This window comes from Tyto alba, unplaced genomic scaffold (genome assembly GCF_018691265.1).
Source record: "Tyto alba isolate M040663 unplaced genomic scaffold, T.alba_DEE_v4.0 Super-Scaffold_7, whole genome shotgun sequence".
Classification (NCBI taxonomy): Eukaryota; Metazoa; Chordata; class Aves; order Strigiformes; family Tytonidae; genus Tyto; species Tyto alba.
This window is the reverse complement of record NW_024881328.1, coordinates 9,997,526-10,008,549: the sequence shown is the minus strand read 5'-3', so window position 1 is coordinate 10,008,549 and position 11,024 is coordinate 9,997,526. Positions and strand designations below refer to the sequence as shown.

General features: G+C 36.7%; 1 long non-coding RNA gene across 1 annotated transcript in view; it reads right to left on the bottom strand.

The window, feature by feature from the left end:
- Nucleotides 1–10,548: 10,548 nt before the first annotated feature.
- Nucleotides 10,549–11,024, bottom strand: part of LOC116964244 — a 29,930-nt gene continuing 29,454 nt past the window's right edge. The window contains exon 3 of the long non-coding RNA XR_004408635.2: nucleotides 10,549–10,655. This is a non-coding gene — a long non-coding RNA (uncharacterized LOC116964244). The remainder of the gene's footprint in view (nucleotides 10,656–11,024) is intronic.

Genomic DNA, 11,024 nt, shown 5'->3' with positions numbered 1-11,024 from the left:
GCATGTCATATTCCATTAGCAATGAAAATGAAGTTGAAAAATTCTTACTAAGGTAATTGCTAAGGTTTTGTGTGATGGACCACCGCCAAGATAATCAGCCTTCAGATGTGAGATGTGATCAAACCTTCATTTAAATCAGTGGAATTCTGTTGATTTACTGTGGAGCAGCATTTGGCAGCAGATTTTTTTCCTTCGATTAATAGATGTAGGGAAAAATAATTGTGTAGTTTATGCAATCTGTTGCTACAGGATAGTTTAAATGGATTTACAGCAAGAGACAAAAAGAGAGTGGCTTATGCCACTGTGTACTCCATGGGGCAAGGTATGTATCAGTGAGCTCCAGGGAAATGGATTTAGATGATCAGGAGTTTGGTGTGGTAGTGAGGGACACAACTAAAGTAAGCAAATATAGTGCAGTGCACAAACCAAAAAGCAAAACTGAGCAGTCTGCTTCCTTTCTCTCCTGCCCTTGGTAAAATGACTACTAACAGACATGTCTAAGTATAAAAGCAGTCAATGGAGTTATGTTTTTAAGTTCATTTATTTCTAGAGAAGAAAGTATGCCAGAGTATAAATAGGGTGACAGGGGATATGAAACACTGCATAGTGTTGTGGTTTGATTTAGCTGAAATGGAAAGTAAGGGCTCTCCATGCTTGCCTGAGTGAATATTAACACATACAGAATGGAGAGGCAAGTCAAAATTTTCTTCTTGATGCTTTTTCCACTGCTGAGGTTCAAAGACTTGACAGTTCCCCATGAAAATTTGCAGAACTTGTGAAACTGCAGATATTTAGTACATCATAGGGCAAAGAAAGAGTTAGTATTCGACCTGAAGAGGATAACTTCTAGCTTTCCAGTTGTTACATGAGAGGCCAGTGATGATCCTGAGATATTTAGGGGGAAAAAATTGCCTGTATATACTGCATTGGTTTTAGACATCAGGATATTTTGAATAATATATTATGTGAATATATGTTGAGAGAAAGAGAGCAATATCATCACATTTGCTTATCATCTGGGGTCTGCCCAGTATACTCACACTAGCCATAAAAATGATTAGTCTGTGTTTCTTCCCTAGCTGGAGCAGATGTGGGGAGTATGACTGACACTCCTTCTATACTATTATCACAGATAGCTATCAGAAAGTCAATCTCTTCCCGGCTTTGCAATGTGTCTCCAGGCTGTGACGGCACTGACATGAGGCATATTTTAAGCTGCCTGTAGATTCCAGAATGAATGAGAGATTTAATATGGGAGAACATTCACTGATAAAAGTGACTTATTTACAATGCCCACTCTGTGTGCTGCATTCCAAAAGGAACAGATAAAAAGCAAGAAATAATAATAAAAAAATATATAGGTGGATTTATTAAAATATGATGTTGTCCATCACCAGAAAAATATTTGTCTCACTGCAGGACAGAAAACTTGGAGAAAGGGATGGAAAATTATGTGTCCTGTTAAGCAGAAGTTGGAGCAAGAAGAAATGATTTATAGAGAGAGAACTAATGTCCATGAAGATCATGAGAAAGCCAGAATGTTTTAGGACATACCTGTAACCCAGTATGCCCTGTGTTCACATCAAGAACAGTAATTTATTAGGTCTTTTCAGCACTAGCATATTGAACTATGAAAACTATGCATCTTTTATGTGCTTATATGTACTATTAAGGGAGCGAAACATCTCAGAATTCTTCTTTAAGTTACATACACCTGCAACCAGTTGTAGTCAGTGATAAAGTGAGCAGTTGTCTCAGACAACAGACGTAGGTCCTGCCGCCCATCCTGTCACACCCTGAGAAGCCAAGCCCCTGGCTGCTGCCCAGGAGGAGCTGCAGGCATTTGCATTGGGGAGGTGACTTATTCCAGCAATCAGAACACTGCCACTTTCACCGTCCCTTCACTAATAGCAGGAAAAACAACACGTATGTCCAGAGCACTCCTTTGGACTGTGTTCCTGCTCCACTCCTTCCTACATCAATGCCTATCAATGAAAACGAGCGCTATTAGAATTGAGATGGGAATAGTTTGGTGCCAGACGATGGGGAAAGGTTAGCTGTTTTATATCTTGGAATGTATTACCAAAACCTTTGCTGTTATCACAAATAAGTTAAATTTAAGACTGTAAGGATGGTAGCAAAAATGCAATACAGATCACATAATCTTGTTTTCCAGCCAGACCACTTAGTAATGCACATAAAAATATGGCATAAAAAGGAGCCTAATGCCTCAGATCTTTACAAATGTCTAACAAATAGCAGTTTGAGAGAGAAAGGAAAAAAGATTATGCATAAAATATCATCAATATATGGTTTTTTTTGTTCAAAGAACATACTTATGTATTTTGAACATTTACATTTAACAGTTTAACATGAATTATTCTCTTTCTTTGGTTTCAGAGAAGAGGCAGACAGCTGGTGGAGGCACAGATGTAAGAATATTTTCACATTTAAATGGCTTAAGCAGTTGTCTTTCAGGAGGACAGAGACCAGTTATGAGAAACAGCAAAGTTTATTTATGCCTGTCAGACTGTAGCAAAGAGTGTATATTTTTGGAAGCACTACAGTCTATAGAGATATAGTATAAAACGTATGCCAGAGATATGCTTTGTACTAGGCAATATGTTAAAAATGGCTTTTCGGCATGATCTTCCTATTGTGATTTTTTGGGAGCTTTATCTGAATCCTTAATATTGTCTTAACCATTTCATTGTGGGACAAGGGTGGGGGTTGAAGACTTGATTATTAACCAGTGGTAATTTTTATTACCACTTTTAAATTGTAATTATGAAATTAGATTTTATTATAAGTTTAATGTATAACTATATATAACACAATTATAGAAATATTTAATTATATTATATATTTAAATATTTATACACTATAGATCAAAAAGTGGTAAAAAGAAGACACATTGCAAGCTGCCCTTTTTCATGAATTGAAAAGAAAACTTAGGCAAGTCAAAGTGAAATTGTTGGGAAGAGAGGGATGAACATTATTATGAGCAAAGAGACTGTAACTGTCCGCTTTTAGATGGCATCAAAGAATAGGTTCATCATTTTTCCCTGTGGCAATTTAATTCACATTTTGCACTGTTCAGGTAAAAGCATATTAATGGCAAATTACAGAAAGCAAGTCATTGTAATGCAGTGAATAGCTAATGCCATTGTTAAAATATATCAGTGATTTTCAGTCAAGGATAAATGACGTTGCCTTTTCTATGCATAGGGAAAAATCTTCAGTGCAGTCAAGAAACTGATGAAAGTTAAAGATACTCTGCCTTCTTAGAGTTTGCATCCTCATTTGAATAGCTCATGTCTACTGTTCCTGCAAGCCAGGCCTGTTAAAAAAAAAAAAAAATCACAAAGGTGAAGTTCTGTTTTTCTATGTCATGCTGCTTGTTTTGTTCATTTCTCAGAACTCTGGGTATATTGTTTTCACCAATTTCCCTGTACATTTATTAAAATGGTCCTAACGCCTTAGTGACTGTGGGATTGACCAAGCCACAGTCAGTTTCTGGGAGCTGCATGGATTCACGGAGTGTGGAGGAGGAAAGCATTCAAAAGGCCTAAGAGAATTGAACCACAAAACATCACAGTCACTCTAAAATCAAGGAAAAGTCCCCAAATCAGCGTTTTTTTTTAATGCAATGTAATTTCAGGTCAATGGACTTTGTTTAACCCACAGTTTCCGTTTCTTCTCCAATATTGAGGATCGGTGCATTGCACTGAGTAACCTTCACGCTCACAAAGACAACAAAAACTAAAAGCCTTCCTCTAGTTCCTCAGCAAGTCAATGACATTTGACTCTGAAGAAGGAAGGGCTAACAGTGGCAAAAGGAAGCAAGCAAATTGATTTTACCTCCTGGATGTTACTCAAGTGTTATTTAGCATTAAGCATAGCACAGCTTTTCAGATAACAAAGTAACTGTTCTAGTCACCGAAGATATCTTTCCGAGGAAGTATTAATCTTTGCATAGTCACAGCCCTCAGGAACCATAAACATTTTCTTCTTGCTGTGATATTACTCTTGCAATTATAAGGAGCTATATGCATGTATATTTTAATCCCTATGAGTTAATAAAAGCTCTTACTTCTTGCTTTAAATCTCAATAGCTAGTAGGAGTATTTTCTTTCACTTCATCACCCTCTTGATAGTTTCCCAGAAGCTCTGACCAGACTACACACATAGAGAAACTGGAAAGTTGTTGAATAGGGTAATTTTTGTTGTACAGAAGAACTGTACAACAAATTTTCTGGTCTAGCTCAACAACTTGCCATCTTGAGATATGTTAATAACAGTGAAATGCAATCCAAAGCTAATGGCAAATTTTTTATTTCTCATCAGTCTACTTTTCCCATATTTATCATCCCATGTTTTCATTCTTTTCTCTTTCTGTTCTATTTAGTTACATCTCAATAGCTGAAAAAAAGGAAGGATATTTGGACTTGGAAAAGCTTCAATATCACTCTGTTGGCTTCATAGGTACACACAAATGTAGGAACAGAAAAATAGCTTAGGAAAGTTTCCTGTTGCCATGGAAAATTCAGATAATATCCTTGTCGATTACTACAACTGGTTAAATATTTTTTCCTTAACAGTAAGGCTTTAATAGAAAAGATGTTGAAGCATTAACATATTAATAGAAATGGAGACAAAAATCTTAGTTAGATAATACAACTAGAGCTGATATTTCCATCCATTCTGCTATGGAAAACAAACTCAGGAGTGGAGGATTTGCTGCTTTTCAGGTAAAGATCAGGTAAGGTCACAGAAGTGGCTCTGAGGCTAATCTCATGAGTTGCTTTATTTATTCCTCCTAGCAGTGGCAGGTCAAACCTACTTAGTTTAAAAGTCAGAAGTACAGGGTGAGGTTGATATCTTTGTTTTGACTTCCACATCTACAGCTTAAAGCTGGGGTTTGAAAATCAGTTTGTTTTCTTTCTCCATTAAAGATTCTTCTGCAAGAGTTTGGTTGTCTCTTTTGTTCTCCAGGCAAAAAGACAAAGAACATATTACAGATCTAAGTGCTAACAGTAATTCCCTCTCTTGCTGAGAGGACTCTCAGGACTCATCCCTCATATTCTCCAGTAACTAAAGCAGCTCTCCATTATTTTTGTCTTTATGCACTCAGACTGTAAAATCATCACAAAGACATCTTTTCTCACCCTGTTTTGAGTTGTATGTGATGTAGTTTTTAGTTACTGATGTAAACAGTCTCTGAGTATACTTTTACACATCTTCAGCACGCTACAGATATCTCTATGTCTGCTGCATTATGCTTTACTATATGGTATTTACAATTCTTTATTAAATTTCTCATCACTCGTTTGGTCATATCATTCTGCAGAAGTTCCTGTTTAAATTCAGTGTGACTATTCAAAGAAAAAGGTGCTGCTCAGCAAAAGTAAAGATTAGAAAATTTTGGTAATAGCAATTAGAGCAGTCCGTTTAGTACTACAATTTAGAGAGGCTTTCCTGCATTTCATGGACACTTCTGTGCTGTGTCGTGCCATTTCAGATATCCTAGTTTCAGGTGGCTTCTGTAACTCTAAGACAGTGCTCATTTAGTAGTCTGCTGTCACGAGAAAAAACAACCACCATAACTCATATGCAGAACATTTTATGCAGAAAAACTGCAATGCAAATTGCAAACTCTTCAATTACTATGTATTACATTTGTATATGCCATCTATATATGTTACTTTGCACTGTATCTATTATCCCTGCCTTGCCTTTTTATAAGTAACTTTGAAAACCAGAAGGGAAAATACAAGTCAGTCCTTTGTTGACAGTTTCTGCGCCATTCACCCTACACATCATCCATCACAGATTGCTCCTACTGCAGGGTCAATCACCAGGGAAAGACTGTGGGATTTGACAAGGGGTCATTTTTATATATTAGTTGTTCTTGTTAGTCTTTCATAGCATAATAGGGAGAACTGAAGGGGAGGAAGCCAATAAAATTTTTTAACCCTCTTAAATAGCTTGAGTTTCAAGATGAAAATGTACCTTTCAAAGAAGCTCTGAATCTTCTGTGCTTAGAAATCTTAGCTAACTTGTCTACCACCAATTTATTAAATCATGGAGAGTGACAAGCCACAGTCCAAAATCTCCATATGGCTGCATATGTGGGAGAGCTGAAAGAAGGGGGATTGTTTGGGTTGAATCTCGAGCATCCGTGCATGGCCAGCCTCTGCAGCTGCCCCCAGCCCTGGGGTGAGATTTGCTGCAGCCACTGCACGCTCTGAGTCACTTGGCATAACACCATATGGAGGGAGAATTTGATCTGCTGGCAGATTAAATGAAGCTCAAGAGTCAGGCTGAACACCTGTGTTCAGGTCGGTACCTACAAGACCAGATCTGTCAGCATCTGACATTTCCTTTCAACAACAATCTTCAGGAAGTGCCTGAAAATCAAGACACTCCTTTCCATAAGAATAAAGACTTGGTATCAATCCATTGCACATGGAGGAGGGACTGGAGTCTAGATGTGGAAGAGAAAAGAAGATAAAATTGTGAAAATTAGCCTCATTTCATATTTTATAGACTTTTAAATCTAACCCAGTATTTTGAAAGTACAATCAATTTAACAGATATAGTCAGACTATGGACATTCGTATTCTTTCTCTTGTTCAATTGGTGAAGACTTTTCCACCAAAAGAACTTTTCCATAAAAAAAATCTAGTTGTTACCCAAAGGATATATTTCTTTTTCTTTTTTCCTCTTTTTATTTTTAATAGGATTTTTCTAGTCTCAGTCCTCAGAGATTGTTGTCTGGACTTTTCTCACCATATATCTCCAAAGCCAAATAGTAATGATTGACAACAGGAGCAGTAATAATGATAGTAGTAACATTTTACTTTTAGCTAATGGGATACATTTTTCCCACAGAAATTTTATTGTTCCATGTCATATGTATCTATAAAGTGCTTGCTAAAATAAATATATTGCATAAAAATAATGTTGGCAGTTTTATGTTTCTAGAAATTCTGTTTAAATTGATTTGTTAAAAGAACCAATGTTATTTCACTGTATTTTACCTTCTGGTAAAACATCTCATGATATCTTGTTAAACATTACAGTCTTAAGTATGCATCATTTAATGCAAATATTGCTACTTAGGTGGTTGGGCAAATTTTTAGGAAAGCATATATCAAATTGAAACTTACATTTCTACATCTGTTACATTTCATTATCTCAAGAAATAGAACACAGTGAAATTACTTATTTTGCATAGATTTAAAATGTATTTTTAAAAAGTCCTGACAACACTGTAGAAAGTGGGTTTTTTTAGTTTCTTCTTACAAGAACCAATCAGATTTTGCGAACACACACACACACACACACACACTCTCACAGAAAGAAGCTTTGTTCTGAACAGAAATGTTTTTTCATACTCCTGTTGCACTCAGCAGAATTGCATTCCTGTGCCCTTTTTTTTCCTACTTGTTTGAATCAGTGTGAACAGTGTTGATCCATGCTCCAGACTGCCCGCTTCTTGGGCAAATCTCCGTGCTTGACTTCACTTACCCATACTTCAACAAATTCTCTGATTAAGTGGAAAGGGCCGTGTGCTGGGGAAAGAGAGGGGAGCTGGTACTGGAATTGTATCTGTACTTTAAAAGGTGACATTGCCACCTGCACTGTGAAACACTGGGGCTAAAAATAAGTATCTCATGGAAGTTTACGGTTTTTTATTTATGTTTCTAAAGTGGCATAGTTTTAAAATTTCTGAGCTAAGATTCTCATAGATCATCACACTTTTGAATCCATGTATGCAGGTAAAGCATTACATTCACTCCTCTAGAAAAAAAAAAACAATGTCCACTCAACATCTTCATCACTGCTTACTTATCTTATGGTCTGCAACTGACATACATGTTTTTATACTTGGCTATTTGGATCAAACATAAAACAAATCACTAAGTCTACAAACACCAGTTCAGACATATTTCCCAGCCTATTCTGGATGAATAAATATATATATATATAAATAAATAAATAAAAATCTTTCTTTCCTTAGAAGGCTCTTCTCCCATCCCAGCTGCACATAACAATTTCCAGTGCAGGGAGTCCAGACCACCATTAAGTCAAAGTTCAAAGTGCTCCAGTCCAGCAAGTACTTACAAGTACAAAGTCTAAGGGTCCAGGGTCTGAAGAGGGACAATTAATTTAGTAGGTTAGCATCACAAACCAGGAACCTTTAAAGCAGTTCAAACTTATAAATGGCTTGCCTGTCCTTCATTTGAGAGAAAATGCCTAGTCTTATTCCATAATTTCTCATTTTAAATTTCATTATTCACTTTTTTCCAAAATGACAACCCTTTCAAAAGCAGTAGAATTGCATTTGCACAATATAAATTCAGATACTTATTAAAAATGGATAACCATTTCAACTTTTTTTTTTCTCTTAGAATGCTCCTTTAGAAGTACTTTGTCTTAAAAAATAAACCTGGGAAATTTTCAAGGTAGATACATTTTATAAACAAAATTATTAGAAGCTAAACATAAGGTTTATAGTGGAATTTGGCTGAACTGGAAAGGATTTATGCCTGTAATTAATTACAAAGGCTGAAACATGGTTCTACAGAAAAAATAAAAAATAAAAAAAAAGGACAACAGAAGACAGAACCAAAAGCCTATCTGATAAGTTGAAAATAACAGCTTTGCCACCAAGTTAGGAAAGCAAGAAGGTTAAATATCACAACAGGAAAAAGCTGTCTAAACTACCAGACAATTTTAGCTGCGAGTCCTTGGGGAATATTTATAAAGGGTATGTCAAGTAAAAATAACTTCTTCACAAAGTACTTCAGAGAAAACAATGGAATGAGAAAAGGGAGGGGACACAAATGTCCCCTTTAACCTCCTCTATCAAGTAGAATGCTGGGACCCTGGGTTCCGTTCTTGCTTACTTTGTTGGGGAGTAGGGGGCAATCACTCTGATGCCTACTCAGGGAATTCAAATGTGCTTTCTCCCCTCACCCCAGAATACTAAAATACCATTATATTCTCAGATCCCTTTCAGACTAGGTACTCCAACCTAACAGCAAGGTAACAAGGAATATTGATCTTAAAATGAAGAAGACATTGACTGGAAAATATGCCTTTGTGTGTGACAGAAATAAATGCACTGGGAGGATGGGGTAAGGATGAATAAGTTGCGTTTTTCAACTTATGAGCTCAATCAGCAGTTTACTAATACAAGAAAAGAAAGAAAGGGGGAAAAAAAAATGGAATCATATTAGCCCTGGGGAAGTAACACCTTGGAAGAAATATTACTGTAGGAAAAAGCTGTTTACACATAATGGACTATCCAGCTAATATAAATACCCATATTACAACAAAAGGGAGAGTTTTGATATTTAAATAAAGGTGGATAATACATGTAAGTCTTTAATTAGTGGGTTGTTTCCAGATGGAGTCCTTCCCAAGTGATTTTTCAAAGGGTTGGACTCTATGATAGGGAATTATTTAAAAACAATAGCTTTTGTTCTGTTCTGAAGGGTCTGAAGTATACTGCAAACATTATCAAAGCTTCACAAGCATGGTAGAAGCCTTGTGTTTGTCTGAAAAGCTGATATGAGTGATGCAGACCAGTGGTGCCTAAAGAAAACTTTCCAAAAATCTCTGACATGTAGCGAAGTTCAAACCCACAAGCATTCAGCTCTGTGGTACTGATGGGAGAGCCTCTATGTGTGTGAGAGTGTGCTCTCTTGTGTTGCGGACTGATACCTGGCATTTGTCTTAGCTTATTTTAAGCCTTCAGATGAGTGTTTTGGACCATCGTCCTCACGTGCCTCCACCACCAAGCATTCAAATGGCACACAGCAGAAGTGACCTTCATCCATCTGATCTGAAAAACTCATTAGGTTGAGATTATGTGAAAATAACCAAAGAGATTTTTAGATGTTTTTTAGAAAATTTCATTAACACATGGTTGTCTTGGCTGAATGGCACCTTTCAAGATATACCTCTCAGCTGCAGTTCCCATACAGAGTTGGTGGAGGTTACTTTCTGTATAGATGGCTTACTGCAGTAAAGGGAAACAGCAAAGAACAAATATAAAACACTTCCATGAAGAAGAAAGCAGTGTTTGTGTTTCTGTCCCTGTAACTATTCAAACGCTTTAATAGCTTTAACAGCAGGCAGATAACTTTTAAGATTTACAAGGATAGCATGCAGAGTGCAAGGCTGTAGATACCAATGCCACTTTAATAAGTCCAGCCTGCTCTTTCTATTTTGAATTTGTGATTTCACTTGTGAGCATGATCATGATGCTGTACTAAATGCCTTCATTGCACATTTCAAACATTTAGTAGCTCTCACTCTTCTTTTGTATTAAGGAAATGAAGACTTTTAAACTCATTGAAATATGTAGGTCCTATCATCTACAGGATTGCCTCATTATCTTTATTTATAAATACCACAGTAAGATACATCGAAAAATTGTCTACAAATTTGCAATAATGTCCTCAGCTTGCATATTCAGCCTCCAGTGGGGTAAAGTAATTTTAGTCATACTCACTACCTATACTTTGGCTTATATCAGCTCCCTGCAAGCTGGTCCTAAGAGATGTAGCCTTAAGCTTTCCTCTTCCTCTTCCTCTGGCTGGGAATAGACTGGTCCTGCAGCACCAGAGCACGCACCTGGCCTGTAAAAAAGGACAATAGGTAAAACCAGTCTGAGGAGTGGAGTCCCTTGATTCAAAGACAACATATTGTAAATGCCATGAGCTGTATAATCTAAGCAAATACATAATTCTTCTGAAGACAGACTTTGAAATGTGGATCCCTACAGATTAGAAAAATGGAATAAGACATTTTTACTTAGCTTTTTTAATAACTTTCTTGCCTGTAGTTTCAGCTCTCAGGGAAGAACCGTGTACAAGCAGTCAGAGGACCATGCTTAAAATGTCATGCTGAAATATCACCATGACATACACCATGTTGATGCATCAAAATAGAATCAACCATAAAATGCCAAAAGAGAGGTTTTGCGGATTTACAGTGAAGATATTTGA